We start from the raw sequence: 20461 nt of genomic DNA, 5'->3' as shown, positions 1-20461 counted from the left end.
ACATGTACAAGGTCCTACATACACAGTACAAGGTCCTACCTGTCATCTGCCCTTACCCTGGCTGCCCTTATCCTGGCTCACAATATTAGATCCTTTAGGGCCTTGTTTCTGTTTCTCAAACATGAGAAGCTATACCCTACATGAGATGTTCATTCCCATCTTAGGACCTCTGCATTTCTCTGCAAACATCTCCAGAGTTGGAAAGTCCCTCACTGGGCTCTAACCAACTCAACCCTTCTTTAGCAGGGCCTTTCTTGACTACCCTTTCAGTTAACTCCCACCCCATGATCTATTCCAACACCTGTTTTCATTTCTTCTCATCCTTAGCATTATACGAAATTATCTTGTTGATTTATTTCTTTCCTTATTCATTAGTTTTTTCTCCTTCTTCCCATCCCCTCTAAAATAAAGCATCATAAGAATGGGCACTTGTTTACTTCTGTTTTCCCATTGCTTAGAACAGTGCCTGGCATCTCATAAGAGCTCAAAAATATTTGTTTGAATAAATGAATGAATGAATGACATGAATAAGTGTTAGACACCAATGGGTTTACCAAGCCATATTCCCCAGAACAGATGGTTACATCTAGGGCATGAGTACATCTACAGCTTAATTGTGGTCATTTATAAAGACCTCCCAAAATAGAGCCAGCAGAGCCATAGCCACTGCTCACCAGACTGGAGGGAAAGCCTTTCCTTAGTTGCCTCACATGGATTCCCTTTTGTTTGATTGAATAAATGCATTTTCATCTGTAGAAGGAATCTAGTGATTGGTTTGTTTAATGCAAATTATTAGGGAGCAAAATTGGCCCTCACGACTTGGGCAGAAGGGGAACAATGCAGGCACTAGGTCTGTGATCTTACCCTTGAGCAACGATGGACCTGGGGCTGGGAATCCTAGGCTAAGACTGAATAACTTAGAAATAATCTGAGGTGTAAAAGTCAGAATCAAATTTTCATCATCCACTGAGCAGTAAAATCTGTGTTTCCCTAGGGAGAGAACGGAATCCTTTGATGCTTGGTGTATAAACTGGTCACACTCATTCTTTTCCTCCTAGGAACCCGTGCAAACCTATGATCCTGATTAGCAGAGATTCCCTTACACTTTTGAGCAGGGTTAATTTTTAAACATCTGTCAAATATACTCATCAGGTATTGGTCAATATAGATTTTAGTCACTCCCTCAGCACAGTATGAGACAGAAATCACATCTAGCATAAATGCTGGTCAGGAGTATGTTTCCAAGCCTGATATATAGCAAGTGGGTGCCCATGCAAAGCTCATGAGGCCAATCTAACAGTGCCTGGCACAAACGTTTTGCTCAATAAATATTGAATAAAATAATCTATATGAACGTTCCTTTGTGTCTTTCTTTAGTGCCTTGTAAAAGACATTTCTTTGTTTTCTTTTCCTTTTAGAATTTATTTCATTTATATTTCTCTTTAAGTCAATATTTGATTTTGTATGTCTTTGGGAATGATAGAGGACTTGAATCTACCTGTGTCCATTAGCAGTTCAACAAACCCCGCTGGGCACAGGTACTAACCATTCCCTGATGCTGCTCTCTGTCTGCAAAGAGCCTAGGCCTGAAAGCATTGTAGCAGCAAGTGAATAGAACGCATTGACTCTGGGGCACGTCCCTGGTCTGTATTCACAGTAGTCATGTTTACATAAGCTTTTCTAACAATTTGCGTAAAGTCCGTGAGGACTTTTTCCCACCTACACTTGAGTCACTGAAATTTGGACCTTCGCTAGTTGTATTATGAGGAAGAATGGTGCCTTTGAAATATATTTTATGCAATACATTCACAATGAAATTTAATTAACCAATTGCAGATTAAAAACAAAAAGCCAGTATTCCTGCATATAGTACTTTCATTATTACAAGTACCTTATTTGCAGAGCTCATCTTTGCTCATTTTAAAGAATAACCATTTAATAAAGAATTAACCATTCGATAAAGAAAAGCTCATTTCTTAGCACATTGACCTGTTTTTTCTAATTACTTTATTTTAAAAAGGATTACGTGAATGAATAGATACTTTTCATGAATATTTAGCATTGAGACAACAATTGAATTATTTCTCAAAATAATAAGGATTTTTCAATCGATTCAGCTAAATGTGGCCTTTATATACAATGCCTTTCTTAAGAACAGCTGGAACATTCTCTGAGGCCTTACCCAAGAAAATCCCTTGAGTTTAAATTATTTTTCCTTTATTTCCAGTCTTTGTCCTCATGTATTGTTTTTTATTTTTATTTTTTATTTTAAGAGACCTGCATATAAACCAAGAGCAACAGAACAGTCTTCAGGAAGTTATTCACAGAAGGTAGAAATTACAGAAAGAAATTTGTATTTCTCAAAAATAATTTATCTCAGATCTTTAAGGATCTTAAACAAGTGTCTAATCTCTACATTTATACAAACATGGAACATAAAAACAGTCACAACATTTTAAAATATATGACTAATCTCTTAGAATATTACTTAGCAAAAAGAGAAATCAGAAAGTATTTGCATTTTATTTTATTTTATTTTAATCTAGTAATGTTTCAGAATTTACTTGTGCAATCATTATTTTTAAATTTATGTTTTTGAGAAAGAAAGAAATTCACATAGTTCAAGAACAAAATTCACAGATATATAAAATATATATGTATTTTTCTCATAGCTGTCTGCCATTGATCTAGTTTTCAGTCTCCACTCACAGCCCACCTTCAGTTATTAGTTATTATTATTAATAGCCTCTTATACATTCTTTCAGAATTGGGGGGAGGGATTGCATTGGGAGTTATACCTGATGTAAATGACGAGTTGATGGGTGCAGCACACCAACATGGCACAAGTATACATATGTAACAAACCTGCACGTTATGCACATGTACCCTACAACTTAAAGTATAATAATAATAAATAAATTTAAAAACAAAACAAAACAAAACAAAAAACAAAAACAAAACAAAACAAGCAAATAAAAAAAAAACATATAACTTTTGTGCATTAAAAAAAAAAGTATTTGCATTTTAAATACGAGGTTGAATCCAATGTGAAGTCCTACCTATTTAATAAAATCTTTAAAAAAAAAATTAGTGCTGATCTGTGACTATTTAAATATTAAAAATGTATTCAAAAGAATTTTCTGTTTCTGATAAGTTTATCTGTGGATCTCAATTCCTGATTGACAATTAGTAATATCCTAAAAAGTGTTTTAGAATAGTCAGATTGTTCAAAAAACAAACAAACAAACAACAACAAGAAGAAAATAAACACCTCTGGTTTACATGTTAATATTCCAAAAAGCAAGCTATATTTCAACAGAAAAGAGAAGCTATGGGATCAAGAGTATAAGTTTTGTATTGTTATAATTTATTTCCTTTAAACTCAAAAAAAAGGAAAACTGGAATAAAAGATGACTTAAGGAGGATTTAAAGGTTGCTATCTGGAGAGGAAATAATATTGGGAGACATCTTGACGATTCACTTGTAAACATTGTAAAATAAATAAAACTCACCAGAAAATATTTTTAACCTATTTAAATACAGTTTTTATGTGACATAAGTAATAATGTCCTCAATAATTGCTTATGTGTTTGTTGAAAAATATCTATGCTTAGAAACTTACACATAATAAATTACTTCTTTCCTTTTGAGAGCTTAGCCTCTCTGAGTAGGAAGAAGAATAAAATGAATGATTCAAATAAGCAAGAAGCAAGAGTAAAATAAAATTGGAAAAATCTCAATTATCTTTCATGATGTTATCAATTTAGAATAATTAAATAAATAAGATATAGTTCAGTTGATGATCACGTTATCAAATCTGATTCATATCCTAAGGCAATTTCCTTCCTCCTGGAATATAACAGAATTTGCATTTTCTAAAATACACATTAGTATTTAAAGAGTTTATCAAACTTGCACAAAAGAAAAATAAAGTGACACTGACATAGCCATCCAGATGTCAAACAGAGCAAATTATTTCACTCAGAACAGAGATCACTGGCCGGCTTTATTTAGTTTTCCAATATATTGGTCAGCTCTGTGCTTCTAAGAAATACAAACTCTTCTTTCCAATTGCTATTTACCAAAATATACATATTTGGAGTAAGATTAATAAATCCTTGAAAGTATATTTTTTTCATGATTTAAAGTACCTTAACAACACACCATTCACCACAGTTGCTTGTGCTACTGCTGAACTTCATTTTATAATCCTCTCATATAAATTGTTCATGAGGGGACTCCTCTTATAGACTCTTGAAACAGGAATGTATTCTGTACATTTATGTTACAGGTTTATTATGATAGATTGTTCTTGCCACAGAACTGGAAACTACCAAGTCAGTTTATAAAATCTGTTAATAAAAACAGTCCTGACACTGAAGCACACTCATTTACCCAGCAACCCAAACCTACCTGACATATATTCAATTTCCTAGATAAAATCAGAAATGTCCTGCCAGATGAGAAGTGTGTGTGGACTAAGAGCAAACATTTTAGATTTTTATTTTTCTTCCTAAGCTTAAATAAAGATGACTTTGATGAGTAGTATGTGTTTTAGATTTCAAGTGATACATCTGTGAAACATTTAAGGTTACATTATTTCAACATAATTGAAGGAAACAACATACAACATGTTGTTTGAAGGCCTATATTCATCTGCTTAGATTCAAACCCATTCTTTAATATTTGTTCCAGTGCACTGACATTTGAAAGTAGGGATTCAAAACATTGTAGATATTCTGTCCATTATGAATGAAATTGGAGCCAAATATTATGACAGCTGAGCTCTAGAGTGCCCTGTCCTATAAAATCATGCCAACATTCACTGTGGGAGAGGTGAATTGTATTTGACAGCATATTCCCAGGCACTGTGTAATGAACCTTCAAACTTCAATTAGAGACTATCAGAAAGAAAAACAAACACAATTTTACTAAACTGCTGCCTTCATAAGAAAAACAAGTCAGTCGGAAAATACAGCCAGTTCAACTTCATTGGCTACTCATCAAGCATCCCTTTCCCGTGTCAGATATAACATAAAATGCAGATTTTTTTTCAGTAATAATAGAGATCATGCCCACTTTTAAAATAGGGGGCATTCAACTCACTTGATACCATTTCAGTCAACAACAATCCTACACTCCAGGCTTTAATGATTTCTCTTTCTTACAAGTTACCTTCAAAGAAAAAGATTATGTTTTCTTCAAAGTGCATTGAATGCCACTGTTCATGAAAGGTAATCAGCATATTCAAAGATCAAAAGAGAAAACACAACCTTTTGGGATACCACACATGAAGCATACAAACATCTGCATGTTGGTTTAAATTAACCTCGAATAATGCTGAAGGTATGTCCCCCTAGCAAGTTGCATTCTTCATGTACTATAATTTAGACTATTCAGATGATGAATTTCTCAGTGCTTCACCCAGATAGCATTTCAGTGAATGTTTTGTCAGCTAAAACGCATGGCTTCCTTGTTTTAACCTCTCTCCTTGCCAGCATTTATTAGTAATTTGCGGACGTTTTGGCCATGGGAAAAGCATACATGAAAGGCCAAAATGATGAGTCTGGTTAGCTTAGAAGCTGGGATAACAGAGCTGCTTTTGCTAATAATTTAAACAGAGAAGTGGAGTGTTTGGTTGTTTTGAGGTTTTGCTGAGGTTCTTTTGATGCAACTCTTCCTTTGATGTAACATTTTGGTTTAAGATTTTACAACGGTAAACAAAGCACTCTGTGGAAAATACTCAGTCAATGTGACACAATTTAGTGCCTAAAGATAGCCAGATGTGAAGGATTTCAGTCATGTGGACATAGTTCATTTCCATGACTGGAAATGTTGACTGTCTATTAGGTAAGAAATTAGATTATTAAGAAAATAGTCCATATTACCCCAGCATTTTCTACATACATTTCACAGTAGTAATGTAACCATATGGTTTTTATTTGTATATTTGTCTCCAACATGCACCATCATTTCACCCTAGAATGTGGGTCAGTTGTGAACAACTTGGTATCAAGGTCTTAGCATCAAGAAGGGAAGAAAAGTAAAAATACAGAAAGGGAGGGAGGATAAGGGCTTTAAAGATTATCTGGTTATGATCAGTCATGTTCAATCGCACTTCAGAGGTATACCAGATAGTGAAAGAACTGTACCAGAAGAAGGGCATCTAGTCCTTGGGTCACTATTCTTCTCCCAATATAATCATGTCTTGTTTCACTTATAAATAAATAAATAAACAAACAGAGATACTAAAAATGATTATCTTAGTCTCTCATCAGTAGTTTGTTTTATTCAGGAGAAATGTGAGTATTTGATTGTTACACTTTCTTTCATTAATAAGAGATTTTTGAGCTGTTTTCAAATGAAGAGAAATAGGGGCAGTAAACTTAAAGTATTTAATTGATTCTACCTCTGTCATCAGCTAAAGAAATACATGCAGAAGATTTTCATAATTAATCACAGTTGTGATTGGGATTTATAGACTTCTTTGGTACCCAGAGGTCTACATCATATGGATGTCAAAGCCTTGGACAAAATTACTAAATCAGTAAATCAGGCCTCTTTGTCTTGATAAGCACAAGCCTAATGAGCAAAATGTTACTACTTTATTGTTTAACAATTAAAAGGTACTACCTAACTTTTAATAACACTCTGAATGTAGTTATACTGTATTTTGATTGTCCTTGTCCCCATGGAAATGAAGAACAACTCATAAGCATCCTCCTCACAATAGTCATGCAGTTAAAGAGGCTCGGAAGCCCCCCTTTACTTCTCTGTATTAATGTGAGACACACAAAATTAAAGAGTTTCATACCATTGGTAATTTGATTGAAAGCATAGATAGGGCTCAGTATTACAGACTATCAAAAATAGAGGTACGAAAGTAAGATCGTATTCTGTTTGTTCTTCAGATTGAAATACTCAGGCCTAGGACTTTGGTTAAACCTGATGGTGAACACACACACTTAAATGCTGTTATAACCCACAAATCTACTAAAATAAGAGTTAAGTCATATATATATATATAAAATATATATATAATATGTATATATATGGGCCAGAGGATGACATCAGAAAAGAAATGTTAACAAATTCATATAGGATGGAAGGAAAGTGGATGGAGTGAGTGGTATTAGCCCAGAGCAGTGAAAGCTGGGGATAGGATGTGTCTGCAAAGGGGAGGAGCAAACCACAGCAAGAAGTGTTATTTGAGCTGCTGATCCCCAGAATGTCTCTGAAATTTGAAGCACCAAGTAACTTACAAGACTGGAGTAAATGTTGAGGCTGCAAAATCTTAGTTAGGTATCCAGATCCCCCTGCCAACCCTATAAACCTAGTTACTATCCCATTGCTGAACCTGACAAGAGGCTACTGGGAATTTATTCTTGTGATGGTTAATACGGAGTGTCAACTTGATAGGACTGAAGGATACAAAGTATTGATCCTGGGTGTGTCTGTGAGGGTGTTGCCAAAGGAGATGAACATTTGAGTCAGTGGGCTGGGAAAGGCAGATCCACCCTTAATCTGGTGGGCACAGTCTAATCAGCTGCCAGCAAATATAAAGCAGGCAGAAAAATGTGGAAAGGAGAGACTGGCCTAGACTCCAAGGCTACATCTTTCTCCCATGCTGGATGCTTTCTGCCCTCAAACATCAGACTCCAGGTCTTCAGTTTTGGGACTTGGGCTCTCCTTGCTCCTCAGCTTGCAGACAGCCTATTATGGGACCTTGTGATCGTGTAAGTTAATATATATATATATGCGCAGTCATGTAAGTTAATACTTAATAAACTCATATATATCATATCATATAATATCATATCTATCATATATATAACTATCATATATCATATCATATATATCATATCATATCCTATATATTATATATATCTCATATATATCATATCATATCCTATATATTATATATATCTCATATATATCCTATATATAATATGTATATACATCCTATTAGTTCTGTCCCTCTACAGAACCTTAATAAAATTCTCTAGGGAAATTTAATAAGAAAGTGTCCAATTACCATGCAGTGAAGGATGAGGGGTGAGGATAAGATTTCATACCAAAAATGAAAAAGTGAAAATCTACATATTGTAGAATGTGATTATTCTCATCCTTAGCTCATGCTCCATTCTCCACAGAAATGCTAGCAGACAAAGATTGGAAAATACCTGTTCATAAAAATAACCTACTGAGAGGATATTTGGGAGTCTTCCAATGAAATGATACCTCATTCATACTTGAGTTAACATGTTTTTCTAACATACAGAGATTTAACAATTTTAGTGTCTCAGCTAAACATTATTGGACAGCAAAATTTTCCCAGAAATTTTATATCTCCCATGAAAGTAAACAAAACAGAGAAATAGAATGAAGGCATTCAGAGGAGGAAACAAAGGGAAAAATAGGATTAAAAACTTCAAAAATGAGTCAACATCCTCGGAGAACTAGCAAAACATACGGCATGCACGAAACAAGAACAGGATGAGGCATTAATTTTTAAAAGGCTATTCAAAGCACAAAAGAGTTATTAAAAATAAAATTATGATAATTTTAAAAATGTTGTAAGACAAAGGTGAGGAAGTCTCCCCAGGGGAAACAATAGAATATAAAGAAAAGGAAATAAAAGAAAAGAGAAATCAGCCGGGTGAGGTGGCTCACACCTGTAATCCCAGCACTTTGGGAGGCCGAGGCGGGTGGATCACCTGAGGTCAGGCATTCTAGACCAGCCTGGTCCACATGGTGAAACCCCGTCTCTACTAAAAACACAAAAATTAGCCGGGCGTGGTGGCAGGCACCTGAAATCCCAGCTACTCAGGAAGAGGGGCCAAGGCCAGAGAATCGTGGAACCCAGGAGGCAGAGGTTGCAGTGAGCTGAGACCATGCCATCGCACTCCAGCCTGGCGGACAAGAGTGTGACTTGGTCTCAAAAAAAAAAAAAAAAAAAAAAAGAGAGAGAGGCAAATCAAAATACAGAAAAGACAAAAAGCTAGGGGATTAATCCATGAAATTCAATATCCAACTAAGAAGAGTTCCATAAATAAATAGCACATTGTTAAATAATTAATAATGAAAAATTAAAATCTATAAGTTAGAGGTATGAATTTCCAGGGTCAAAAAATTCATAGCACCGGTCATATTGTGATCAAACTGCAGAACATTTGGGATCAAGATAAAATCCTAAAAGTTTACAGATGCAGAAATCTGATCACATATGTAAGATGGGGGAAATTGGCAAGACTCTGCAACTTCAATGTGGAAAATCATGAAACTATTCATAACAAATACTTTTTAATTTCTAACATGTGCCAGGCACTTTTCTAGGTGTTTAGGCATACATCTATTTGCTTTGAATATATTATTGTTTCATAATTTATTAATTTAGAAAAAATTTTTAAAGTAATAAAAATTTTATACCATCATGGAATCTACATTTTTTCAAGGGTCAGGAAGTAGCTTGGGGGGTACAGAGAGAGGCAATAAAAAGTTTACCTAATACATGAGTAAACTATATAGTGTATTTGAACATGAAAAGAGAAAGGAAAGAAATACTAAGACTTGTTTATGGAGACCAGGAATGGCAGTGGGCAGGGGCAGTTTGCAAAAATAAATAAAAGGACAAGAGGGGGCTCATTGGGAATGGTACATCTTAGCAATTCTCTAAGAAGAAACGAGAGTCAGCCAGAAGATATTTTGGGGAGAGGCATTCCAGACAGAAGACCAGCCAGTGCAAAGGACCCGAAGTGGAAACATGCTTCAGTCCTCAAGGGATGTAAAGACCCCGGGGTTCATAGCGTAAGATGAGTGAAGAATTGAGAGCCATGAAGCAGTATCTTCAAATTCTGAGAAGACATGCTTTCCACCTAGAATTCTAGAGCCGGCTTATATCTAAAAGAGGGGGGAATTACGGCATCTTCAGACACATAATTTATGGAAAACATTTACCTTTTCTTCCCTCTTTCTAAGGAAGTTACAAAAATGTGGGAGAGAAAAGCATCAGGATGGTTTTTCTTAACAATGAAACACAAATAATAACAAAAATCATCAATTAATAGATTTCCAAATGCGATGAAACATACTGAAGGGAGTTTAATAATTCTGTCAGAGTGTGTAGTTTAAAATTAGGAAAATGTATATAGTAAACTAAGACTAATTTTTAAAAACAAGGCAATTATTAACGCCAGGCAACCATGTAAAAAAAAAAAAGAAAAAGGAGACACAGTGCACCACAGAGCTCAGCTGTGAGTAATATTTATATAGTTTTAATAATGTTAGCATTAAATATTTATTTTAAGTGTGTGTTGCAGGATGTAGGCAGAAATGTGTGAGGGTCAGATGAGAGCGCTCCACCTTTGTCTTCCATACTAGGAAAGGAAGAGATAATGTCTAAAATATTTAAATTAAGTTATAGTTGTTTAAATATATTATTTTTAAATCCGGAGGTAAATGCTAGAAGAAACAGCTAAGATAGATCAGTCATGTCTCTGAGAGTGAAGGAGGGATAGAAGAATTGCAACTTTTTGTTATGAGCTTTTCCGTATTATTTGACTCTTCGAAAGGTATTACTTAGATACTATTAAATTCAGTGAAAATATATTTAACCTCCTTTAAAATACAACCTAGAGCTTGCTGAGGCAAGAGGCAGGTGAGGATTAAAACCAAAGCACATCAATATTATACATAGTTCCAGAAGATAAAGCCTATTGTAAGGATGATGATGAGAGTGAAGGTGCAGAATAAATACAAATATCATAACAATTAGTTGAAATCATTCATGATCACAAATTATAAATTATAATAGGTTCCCTCTGAAGGGAGGGGAAGGAATTTAATGCTAGGGTTTCGACTGTATGAGTAATATTTCATTTCTTCATAATACATAAACACCATGGATACCCAGGAGCCTGTTATATTATTTTTCTGCCTTTAAAATAAATCTAGAAATAGATAAAAATATATTAAACATATAAATGATGGTTTTAAAACTTTTGCTCTAAGAAGCCCAGAGACTTTACAATAACATTGTTTGGATTTCATAGAACAATGTGTGCCACAGATCGAGTAGACCAAATGTTGAAAAATTAAAACCAAAATTCATAAATAATTGCAATGATTAATAAACACTACTTTGTTTTTGATTCATTAGATTACTTATTTCTGCTTCTATGAATTTTCCAGATTTTAATATGAATATGCAATATTTTATAATAAGAAAAAGGAGTAGAAGGTAATCTTCAAAGAGCAATAAATGGATTAGAAACAGGAAACAGGGAAGGACATTAAGGACCTACTGGAATGAAGTATTCCCTGTATGAGCTAAGAGGATTTTCAAGTGAAACCTCAAAGTTGCAGATGATACAACTCTTCCTGGTAGTCAAATACATAGTGAGAAATTCATTTCAGGAAAAACTCTAAATACAATAGGCAAAAAAAAAAAAAAAGCATGAAGTAGTACAGACTGGGAAGAATACTCCAAATTATACTTAAAGAATGATGAGCTAAGAGCTCTCAAGGACCTGGTCACTACTCAGTGTAAACTGCTCTTCAAGACAAACCATCTAGCCACTGAGACAGCTAACCAGATCAGTGAAACACTGGCCATCATAGAAAACGGTGTTAAAAACAACAACAAAAAAGAATTATTCTACATCTGTTTCCCCCTTTCCCCCCGCCAAATGCACTCCTCACGTATCTGTAATAAGCACGACTTCAAGGAGGCCTAATGGCGATCCAGAGAAAGCTAAAGGCAATGACTGCAGTGGAGTAGCTGCTGTAGAATAGACTTTAAAAGATAACTATTTCAGCCTGGAAAAATTAAAGAAAAAAGAAAAAGAATAAAAGAACACACTTGAAATTGATAGAATGGTGTAAATACACTAACACTGTATCAATCCCCAACTGACTACTTGAAATAATCCCTTACAGTCTGTGGTAGGTATATTGATGACAAAAGGAGTTTTGAGTATTAAACCTAAAAGATTTAGTGATTTATAAATTCACACCGACTACAAAATAAAAATAGAATAGTACTGGAGTCCAAATACCTTTATATACAACCAGCGATTAGCCTGGCACCTTGCACATCATAAATACTCATAATAAACACTCAATAATTTAAAAGGATTTTGGAAAAATATTCTTAATTTGCTAAAATAGAATTAAATTTATAAAGAGTAAAGATTAAAAATGAAAAGAATAAAGGCAAGTCATTCCTTCCCTGGCAAATTTCTTGGTACCACAGTCAAAAACAGAAGAGTGTCCTGAGAAATTGTGGCTCTCGAAACATCATGTTCTGGATGGGCCCAAAATAGAATGACAGTATAACCTTTAATTTATGAGGGAATTGCACTGCTTTGATATTTCCATGCAGTGTGTCTCAGAGAGCAGTTTATTTTGAATTTCTCTTCACTCCACACAAGCTCAGTCACACATAAAATCTACCATACCATCATTTGATTTTGGTGTTCCTTTAAAAAAAAAAAAAAAGCCTTCTTTGTGACCTCCTGAAATAGTATTAGTTGAGAACCAAACATGAATTAGTATGATATGACAAGTGAAATAGAAGCAGTAGATTATAATGATTAAAACAGACTGCAATGTCTTGACAGAAAACAATAGGAAAAGCCTACGAAGAAAGCAACAATTGCCAAGGTAAAAAAAAAAAAATTACTAGACACACATACTTTTAATTCTGCGCTGTCATATCATGTAACTTTAAGTTTATTATACATTAATTGTCCTTATTTTCTTTCACTAACAAGACTATCATTTTATCTATCCTATTTGACTGACATAGACCAACACATATAAAAATATCCAGTGCTGTGTTTCACCTCCACTCTTGGGTTCATAATAAGTATCAAAAATTTCCTACCAATCTACAAACAGAATAACTATGAAGGCTGCATTATCTCACGGCTTCTCAAACTTTTTTAAAAAATTCCCTAAAGGCAGAGAAGAATAAATAGACATACCCCAGGGCTTGGTGGCATAGTTCCAATTTAACAGCCACAACTCTGAAATTTCATAGAAGAGTCAGGTTGGAGATTTTAAAAATTCAAATAAATTTTATTCTACAGCATGATATGCTTCCTTTAATATTAAAATATTATTTAAAAATGCCCTTGAGTAAAATTGATGGCTCAAAAAAACCTGCCATCTTCATCCTGTGGCTCTATATACCGCATGGCATATTATTATGTATCTTTGATGGTAATTGCTCCTCACATTGTGAATTCTGTGAATTGTTTTCATAAAAGTGGTAGCAAAATGTATGATAATGTAAGAAGTATTGAGTCATATAAATTCATGTGTTTTGATCAGCTGTCGTTATTTTTTCTTTTTGCTCAAGGAATATATTTTACTGAATGTTTTTGCATACTATAGTCTATTTAGATACACTGATCAACCACTCTACCTACATTCCCTCTTTAATGTGTAGCTATCATCTAAAAAATGGAGGCATTCAAAATGTTTTCACAGTGATTAATAGCTCGATACAATGCTAAAACTTTTAAATCTTTGATTTTTGTATAGTAGCTCTATATTTGCTGTTCAGATTTGACACTATTAGCAAAGAGAGATAAATGTGATGTATTGACCAATGATAGATTTGTTTATTTTAATAAAAACCATACTTGGGGGTTTTATTAAACCCAAACTGTATCCAAATGCCCATAACTGGAATGGTAAAAGTAATAGAAGAAAGAAACTATTAAATGTGATTTTTTTTCTATTACATTTTATTCTATTTTCAAAAATATTCTCGATTTTGAGTTCTTTTACATATTTGGCCTGCTGTTTTTGAGTTTCAATGAGGGAATCTATAACTAAAACTTTTCATCTCTGTATAATTCATTTCCAATGGCCATGTAGGCTAGTGGTTAAGTACACAGATTTTAGTGCCCAAATCCTGGTTCTGCCAATTCCTAGCTGTGTGGTCCCAGTAAATATACTTAACCTCTATCTCTGTGTCTAGAGATAAATTCATACGGTACAGGTGTGAGCAAAAATATAGTAAGAATCACCCTTCAAAAGGAAATACTAAATAACAATTATTATTGAGGTGGTTCATGCATTTTTTTATCCATAGTAGTAAGTGCTACTATCTCTATAAAGAGGAAAAGTTCAATCCAACAGTCATTAAAATGGTTCTATTAAATGTAGTGATAAATCTTTGGTTTGTATTTTTAATACAAGATCTGAGGGATAATCAAAGCAAAGGCTTATGAGGATACGGCATTTATTACATACCAGGAAATGTCCTGAACTCTTTACATATGATTCATTAATTTCCTCAATAACACTTGTAGATAGGAACTATTGTTATTCTCATTTTATAGACAAAGACACAGAGACAGAAGAAGATTGTATCCACAAATTACAATCTTTTTCTGATACACTGAAGAAAGCCCATTAATACTGCTAAAATTTACATATATATGGGGAGTTCTTAGAGTAACAAAGAAAATTAAGTTGGAACATGCACAGGCTCATCTTATGCAATCTAGTGTTTCATTGTGGAATACTTCTCTGCCTTAAACCAAAAGATTGTTTTAAAAGCTCTTACAAAGTTCCCCCTCTATGATTTTGTAGTTTTTTTAACCCAAATGTATTATGTCTGGCTTACTTATCTGTTGTACTATACTGAAGTACAATAGAGCTTTACTGTAGTTATATTTATCCCATATGACAGGTCAGCACAGAGTAGAAATTGAATCAAGGAAATCGATAATGTAAAAATGCCAACACGCCACACCCACATAAACACAACTGCCACATTTTTAAGAAATACTAAATAACACCAAATATGATGACTGTTACCAATCGTCTGCTGATGCAGGTATTTTTTTAAAAGAGCTATAAAAAATGGAATCTTATTTTCCTAAGACACAAAGAATTTCCAGAGCTTGCAATTTCTTCCTGACATAATATAGTATAAAAAACAAATTCTAATTTAAATATTCATACCTTCACTTTATTTAATGGTGTGCTAGTGGGACTGTAGATATTATAATCTAATGCTCCATGATGTTCCTTCCTGTTTTATAACAGTTAAAATGATAGCCATCTTCAAGAATAAGATCAGGCATCACTATGGAGTTTATATTTTGTTTCTTTGAAAGATGTGCTCTTCTAATGATAATGACAACATGCTGACATGCAAAAGTAACATTTTCTTCCACATGCATGCTATATTTTTAAAAATTGGTAAACAATCTACTGGTCAAAGAGACAAATTTTTGGACTCAAGTCTACTTTCAAACAATCTTGACCTAATTTCCCTGTAGAACTAAAGGAGAAAAAGAGATGAAATGAAATTTAGCATAACAAAAACAACAAAAATCTGCAGGATACAATTTGATCCCTAAACTTTTTGAAGATTAAGAAAAATTAGCTTGGACTCAACATTTAAAGGACACTGCCAATAAAGTATACATAGAGTAATGCAAATGTACTTTGTAGGTTTGTCATTTTGACTAGAAACATCTGAGAAACTACCTTCTTTTAAAATTGCCCTCAGTATACAGGGAAAAGTTCTTCTCTTTTTAAATGGCGCACCAAAAATTGTCCTTTTATCAGTTTGGAAGAGAAAGATAAAGAAACTAGTCAACATAATTTAATTATAATATATTGATAAGCTAACATCATACTTTTTTTCTCTTCTCTTTGCCTCTCACACAAACACTGTACATATACATAGACATACAGTCACACACACACACAGAAATCCATGGGCACAAACATTTAAATGCACAAATATACATACTACAGACACAGGTTTTGTTTCTGTTTTTTCAATGAGGGGCACATCTTGGAAGATGGGAAGTAGATCACACAGATCATCAATTATTACAGAATCCAGGAGGCATTACATAATAAGTGGTATAGTAATACTGTATATGAACTATGTTTTCCTTCCTTAAAGACTGTATCTACTGATGAAGTCCACTATCTGTAAAGCTAATTTTTTTGTGAGCAGAAAATATTAGAGGGCCTTTTTCATTGCTTTTACTTAAAATTGAGAAGATAGTTTTTCACACAAAATTAAAGTAACGCTAGGAAACAGTTTCAGTTGAAAGGTACTTAAACAGAGGGAGAGTGATCACTTGGAAGAAACATGGACTTCAATTCCAGTTGTCATTTGCTAGCTATGAAATATATATCAGGCAATACCACGTCTCTGATATTTATGGAAATATGCCCTAAGCTGCCCTGTGTTCCCACATGGTTGGGCACATCACCTATGCACGGCCAACAGAGATTAATAGGGACTTTAAGAACAGGAGGTCTTTTTCCTTCTCTGATTTAAACTACTACAGACCACGACCTAATCCTGTAGCTACTAATAGCCATTTTATGCACCTTACAAAGAGAGCCTTAGTGAAAATAAAGACAACAAAGAGGAAAGCGGAGAGGAGAGAGGAGAGAGTCCTGACGATGTGATTTGTCCTCTGGTCAACAGATGGCGAAGGCAGGTCTCCTCTGCACTTCCCTGAACAGATCGATAGAGGAGTCAATAGATGCTCAGTTTGGATTTCTATCACCTGCAACTGAAGGCTAACATAAGAAAAACTACCTATTCTATAAAATTCTAGGAATAAACAAAATACCTAGGAAAGTACATGGAAGAAATCTAACAATGTTAATAATATTATCACTATTAATATAAAAGTGTGACCCTTCTACTTATACAAAAAGTGAACTCAGATCTGCTAAATATAGATGACATTGCTTTCTGAACAATCAAGCTTTAATTTTGTTGAATTCAAGAACATTTATTTGTTATGATGCCTATGTTTCTCAACAAACTAGATCCTTGAGAGTTGAAATTATATCTTAACCATATGTAGATCTCCAGCATCTAAAGCAGTTCCTTATTTATGGTAGATACTCCAAAATTCTTTGCTGTTGATAATGTATGGAATTAATTTTTATTCTTTTTAGCTAACATCCAGATTACCACAGCACTAGACCACTTAACTGAATTTTCAAGAGCTGTTAAACTGTAATATACTCTAGAAAAGACATTTGCTTTTTCACATATTTAAAGAAAGTATTTTTTTCTTTTTTAATTCAGAAAAATATATTGTTTGAATTTGAAATGGTTTGTTTTTGTTTTCTTTTTTCAAGACAGGGTCTTGCTCCATTGCCCAGGCTGGAGTGCAGTGGCACCATCATGGCTCACTGCAGCCTCAAACTCCTGGGCTCAAGCAATTCTCCCACTTCAGCCTCTCAGGTATCAGAGACTACAGACATGTTCCACCATGCCCGGCTAATTATTTTTCATTTTCTGTAGAGACAGGGTATCCCTATGTGGCACAGGTTAGTCTTGAACTCCTGGCCTCAAGCGATCTTCCTGTACAAGCCTCCCAAAGTGCTGTGATTACAGGTGTGAGTCCCCACGACTGGCCTGAAATGTTTTCTAAAGAGTGTTGAAGCTTGGTTTACTTATTAAATATAGAAATTTAAAAATAAGTAAATAAAAAGGGTAGAAAAGTTTTTTTTAACAAAATAGCCAAAGTGGATAAACAACATTTCTGTAACATGCTGAGTTGCATACTGTATCAACAGCTTTGGGGACAATAAGAAGTTTTTGCCTCTGTAAAGGAGAATTAGCCTTAATGACACTTGACTGCAAATACCAGTCGAATTTATTCTACAATCATTAGCTTGGAGTTTGTATTATTCCCTCAGATCACTATAGATTACTTTGTAACTCAGACTCCAAGCTACAGCTCAGTGGATTGGCTCGATAAGTCGGTCACTTCACTTAAAATGACTCCTTTCTTATGCTTACAAATGAAATATTTTCATTTTGGACATTATGCTGGGAGGATGCTTCTCTTAAAGGGGTTCCCCCTGCTCCAACATTGAACCAGGATTTTTATTTGGAAGTGGTGTCGTATCTCCCCTTATATCTTCCTTTTAGTAACAGTTACCCTTCATTGAGGATTTATCTATGGCAGGCCCTCTACCAAGCACTTATACCTGTTATCACATTGAATCCTCTTGAAAAATCTTACAAAGAAAAATCCCTATTTTTTTAATAATAAAAAATGAGTTAAAGTCACTTGTACAAGGTCAAATGGCTAGTTGAGGGAAAACTGCAATTCAAATTCATATCTGCCTAATTTCAAAGTCAATGCTTGACTGGCTCCATGAAAATGACCATCATAGAAACCTCACACAGACAAATACAAACACATTATTGTTGAAACAATTTTCTGACTCTCAAATATTATGTGACTAGATCCTTCCTCCCCTTCTCTATCCTAGATACCCAAAAATCTGAAAAAAGTTTCAATAGCTGAGATACACGATATTTTTACGTGGCCTTAGTGCTATACCATTTGAATGTTTCAGGCAAACTAAATAATAATAGTTAATGTTGATTCAGTGCTTATTTGGTACCAGGGACTCTGTTAAGCACCTCACATGTATATATATACATGAATATATAATATAATATATATATATGGGCATACATAATAAGCATATGTGCAGATTATATGTATGTGTTAATATATATTAACATTATATATGATATATTATTATATATATGTATATATAATCCTCACAATACTTCTAAGAGGTAGGTACCTTATTATTCCCAATTTACAGACAAAAAAACAGAGGCATGAGAGGTGACATAACTTGACGGAGGTCAAACAGCTAAAAAGTGAGAGAAAGAGGCTCAATCCTGGGCAGTGTGGAACCCGCCTAAGCTACTCCCAGATGTTGACTCTTTGTCTGTCACTGAGGTGGGTACTTCGTAGAGTAAATAAAATGTCCATAAGGCTTCTAGTCCTAGTAGCATTTAGATGGAGAAACATTCTGATACTCAAGTTCTACCCACGTGGTCTGGCTCCTCACCCATCTTCCACACTGCTGTTTTGTCTTCTCTTTTCCTGCCTGCTTTTTGGTATGTTGCTTCAGAAATAATGACCCTTTCCAGAGTACTCACTTTTCTTGAACAATCAGTGCCCTTTACCTTCCGCTTTGAACATATCTTCCTGGAGTGCCAAACTCAAAGCTTCTCCTCTCCTGCAGTTTCACACACTCTTTTTTCTGAGTGCCACATATTCACCAGTGTGGGGCAAGCTCACATCATGTCTCTTAGATTTATTCATTTCTGCCCTCTGTTTCAAAAAGATGCCACTTGAAGTCAGTAACCATTGCATGTTGCTACTTTTAGCATCATGTACACTCCCGGGCATATTGTAAGTACTTAAACAATATTTTCCTTAAATTTGTAGTATTTAAAATTCTCCAGATAGTATTTACATATATTTTTTTTAGAATCAAAATAGTTTAGAAATAATAAAAACTATGAAGGATCATATTTTGGGGTTTTTGGTAGTCCCAAATTCTCAAGTATATCAAAAAATTTTAAATCATCTAGTTAAAATTAAAATGGGTTCATCTTTAACACTTGGTGGTAAATGTTAGGTTGTCACACCAAGTATATGCCTTTATGTTTAAAAATGTGATTGTTTTTGTGAAAATTGAGCATTTTAAATATGTCTACAAAGTTTTAAAACTCTAAAATAAGTTACAAAAGACTTGTGAAATAAAAACAGAAAGAATTACCCCATTTTTAAATCACTGAATGTATCTGGTTTTTTTTCCTTCATTTCATTTTGTTCCGTGTTATATAAACGCATCTAAATTCACACACTCAGTTGCAAAGAGACATCCTTCATAAGCTCATCAAACATTCTTCTTCCTTCCCTTCTCTCTTCCTGTCTCTATTCTTCCCTCTCTTTTCCCCTATCCTTCTTGTCTTTCTTTTTTAAACATTTCCACATTTTGATATTTATTTTATTTTTTCCCCCTGTAAGTTATCTGACATTTTTCTGACCTTTGATAGGGTTAATTCATCAGTCAATTTGAAATAGTCTTCCTTCCACCTCACTAAAGTGAGAGAGCAACAGTTTGGTTTTAAGAGGAGAGCTGGGGCAGGACGGGGTGGGAGGGTGTATTATTTGGCCCTTGGTTAAAGGAGAGAAGAATCTACACCTAACATCAGATTGGGAACCAAAAGTGCATATTGACAAAGTCAAGGTTTGGTTTTGAGTTCCAGCTCTCACATGAGGATGAGCGTGTCCTTGAAAAGTTAGTAACCCTCACTGGTCTTGACTTCTTCATCTTTCTAATCATATTAAAATTAGACATATCTCACTGGAGTTGTGATAATTCAATAAGCTTAATTATTACTCATAAAAATATTCAAATATTCATACCATATTTATCCTAGATTGGGGGGATGTTCACTATTGGACTAGAAAATACCAAATATCACAGTGTGAAGCCATTTTTGCATTGCTTTTAAGAAACACCTGAGACTGGGTAATTTGTAAAGAAAAGGTGTTTAATTAGTTCACTGTTCTGTAGCCTGTACAGGAAGCATGGTGCAGACATCTGATTCTGGTGAGGGCCTCAGGAA

The 20461-nt window shown here is 34.3% G+C and overlaps 1 protein-coding gene and 1 pseudogene across 9 annotated transcripts in view; one reads left to right on the top strand and one right to left on the bottom strand.

Moving 5' to 3' along the window:
* LAMA2 (laminin subunit alpha 2) overlaps positions 1–20461 on the bottom strand; it is a 611630-nt gene that overhangs the window by 531530 nt on the left and 59639 nt on the right. The gene's annotated exons all lie outside the window — the stretch shown is intronic.
* Positions 9652–20461, top strand: part of LOC135970365 (mesoderm-specific transcript homolog protein pseudogene) — a 30797-nt pseudogene continuing 19987 nt past the window's right edge.

Source organism: Macaca fascicularis, chromosome 4 (assembly GCF_037993035.2).
Source record: "Macaca fascicularis isolate 582-1 chromosome 4, T2T-MFA8v1.1".
In the NCBI taxonomy this organism is placed as follows: domain Eukaryota; kingdom Metazoa; phylum Chordata; class Mammalia; order Primates; family Cercopithecidae; genus Macaca; species Macaca fascicularis.
This window is presented reverse-complemented; position numbering and strand designations above follow the sequence as displayed.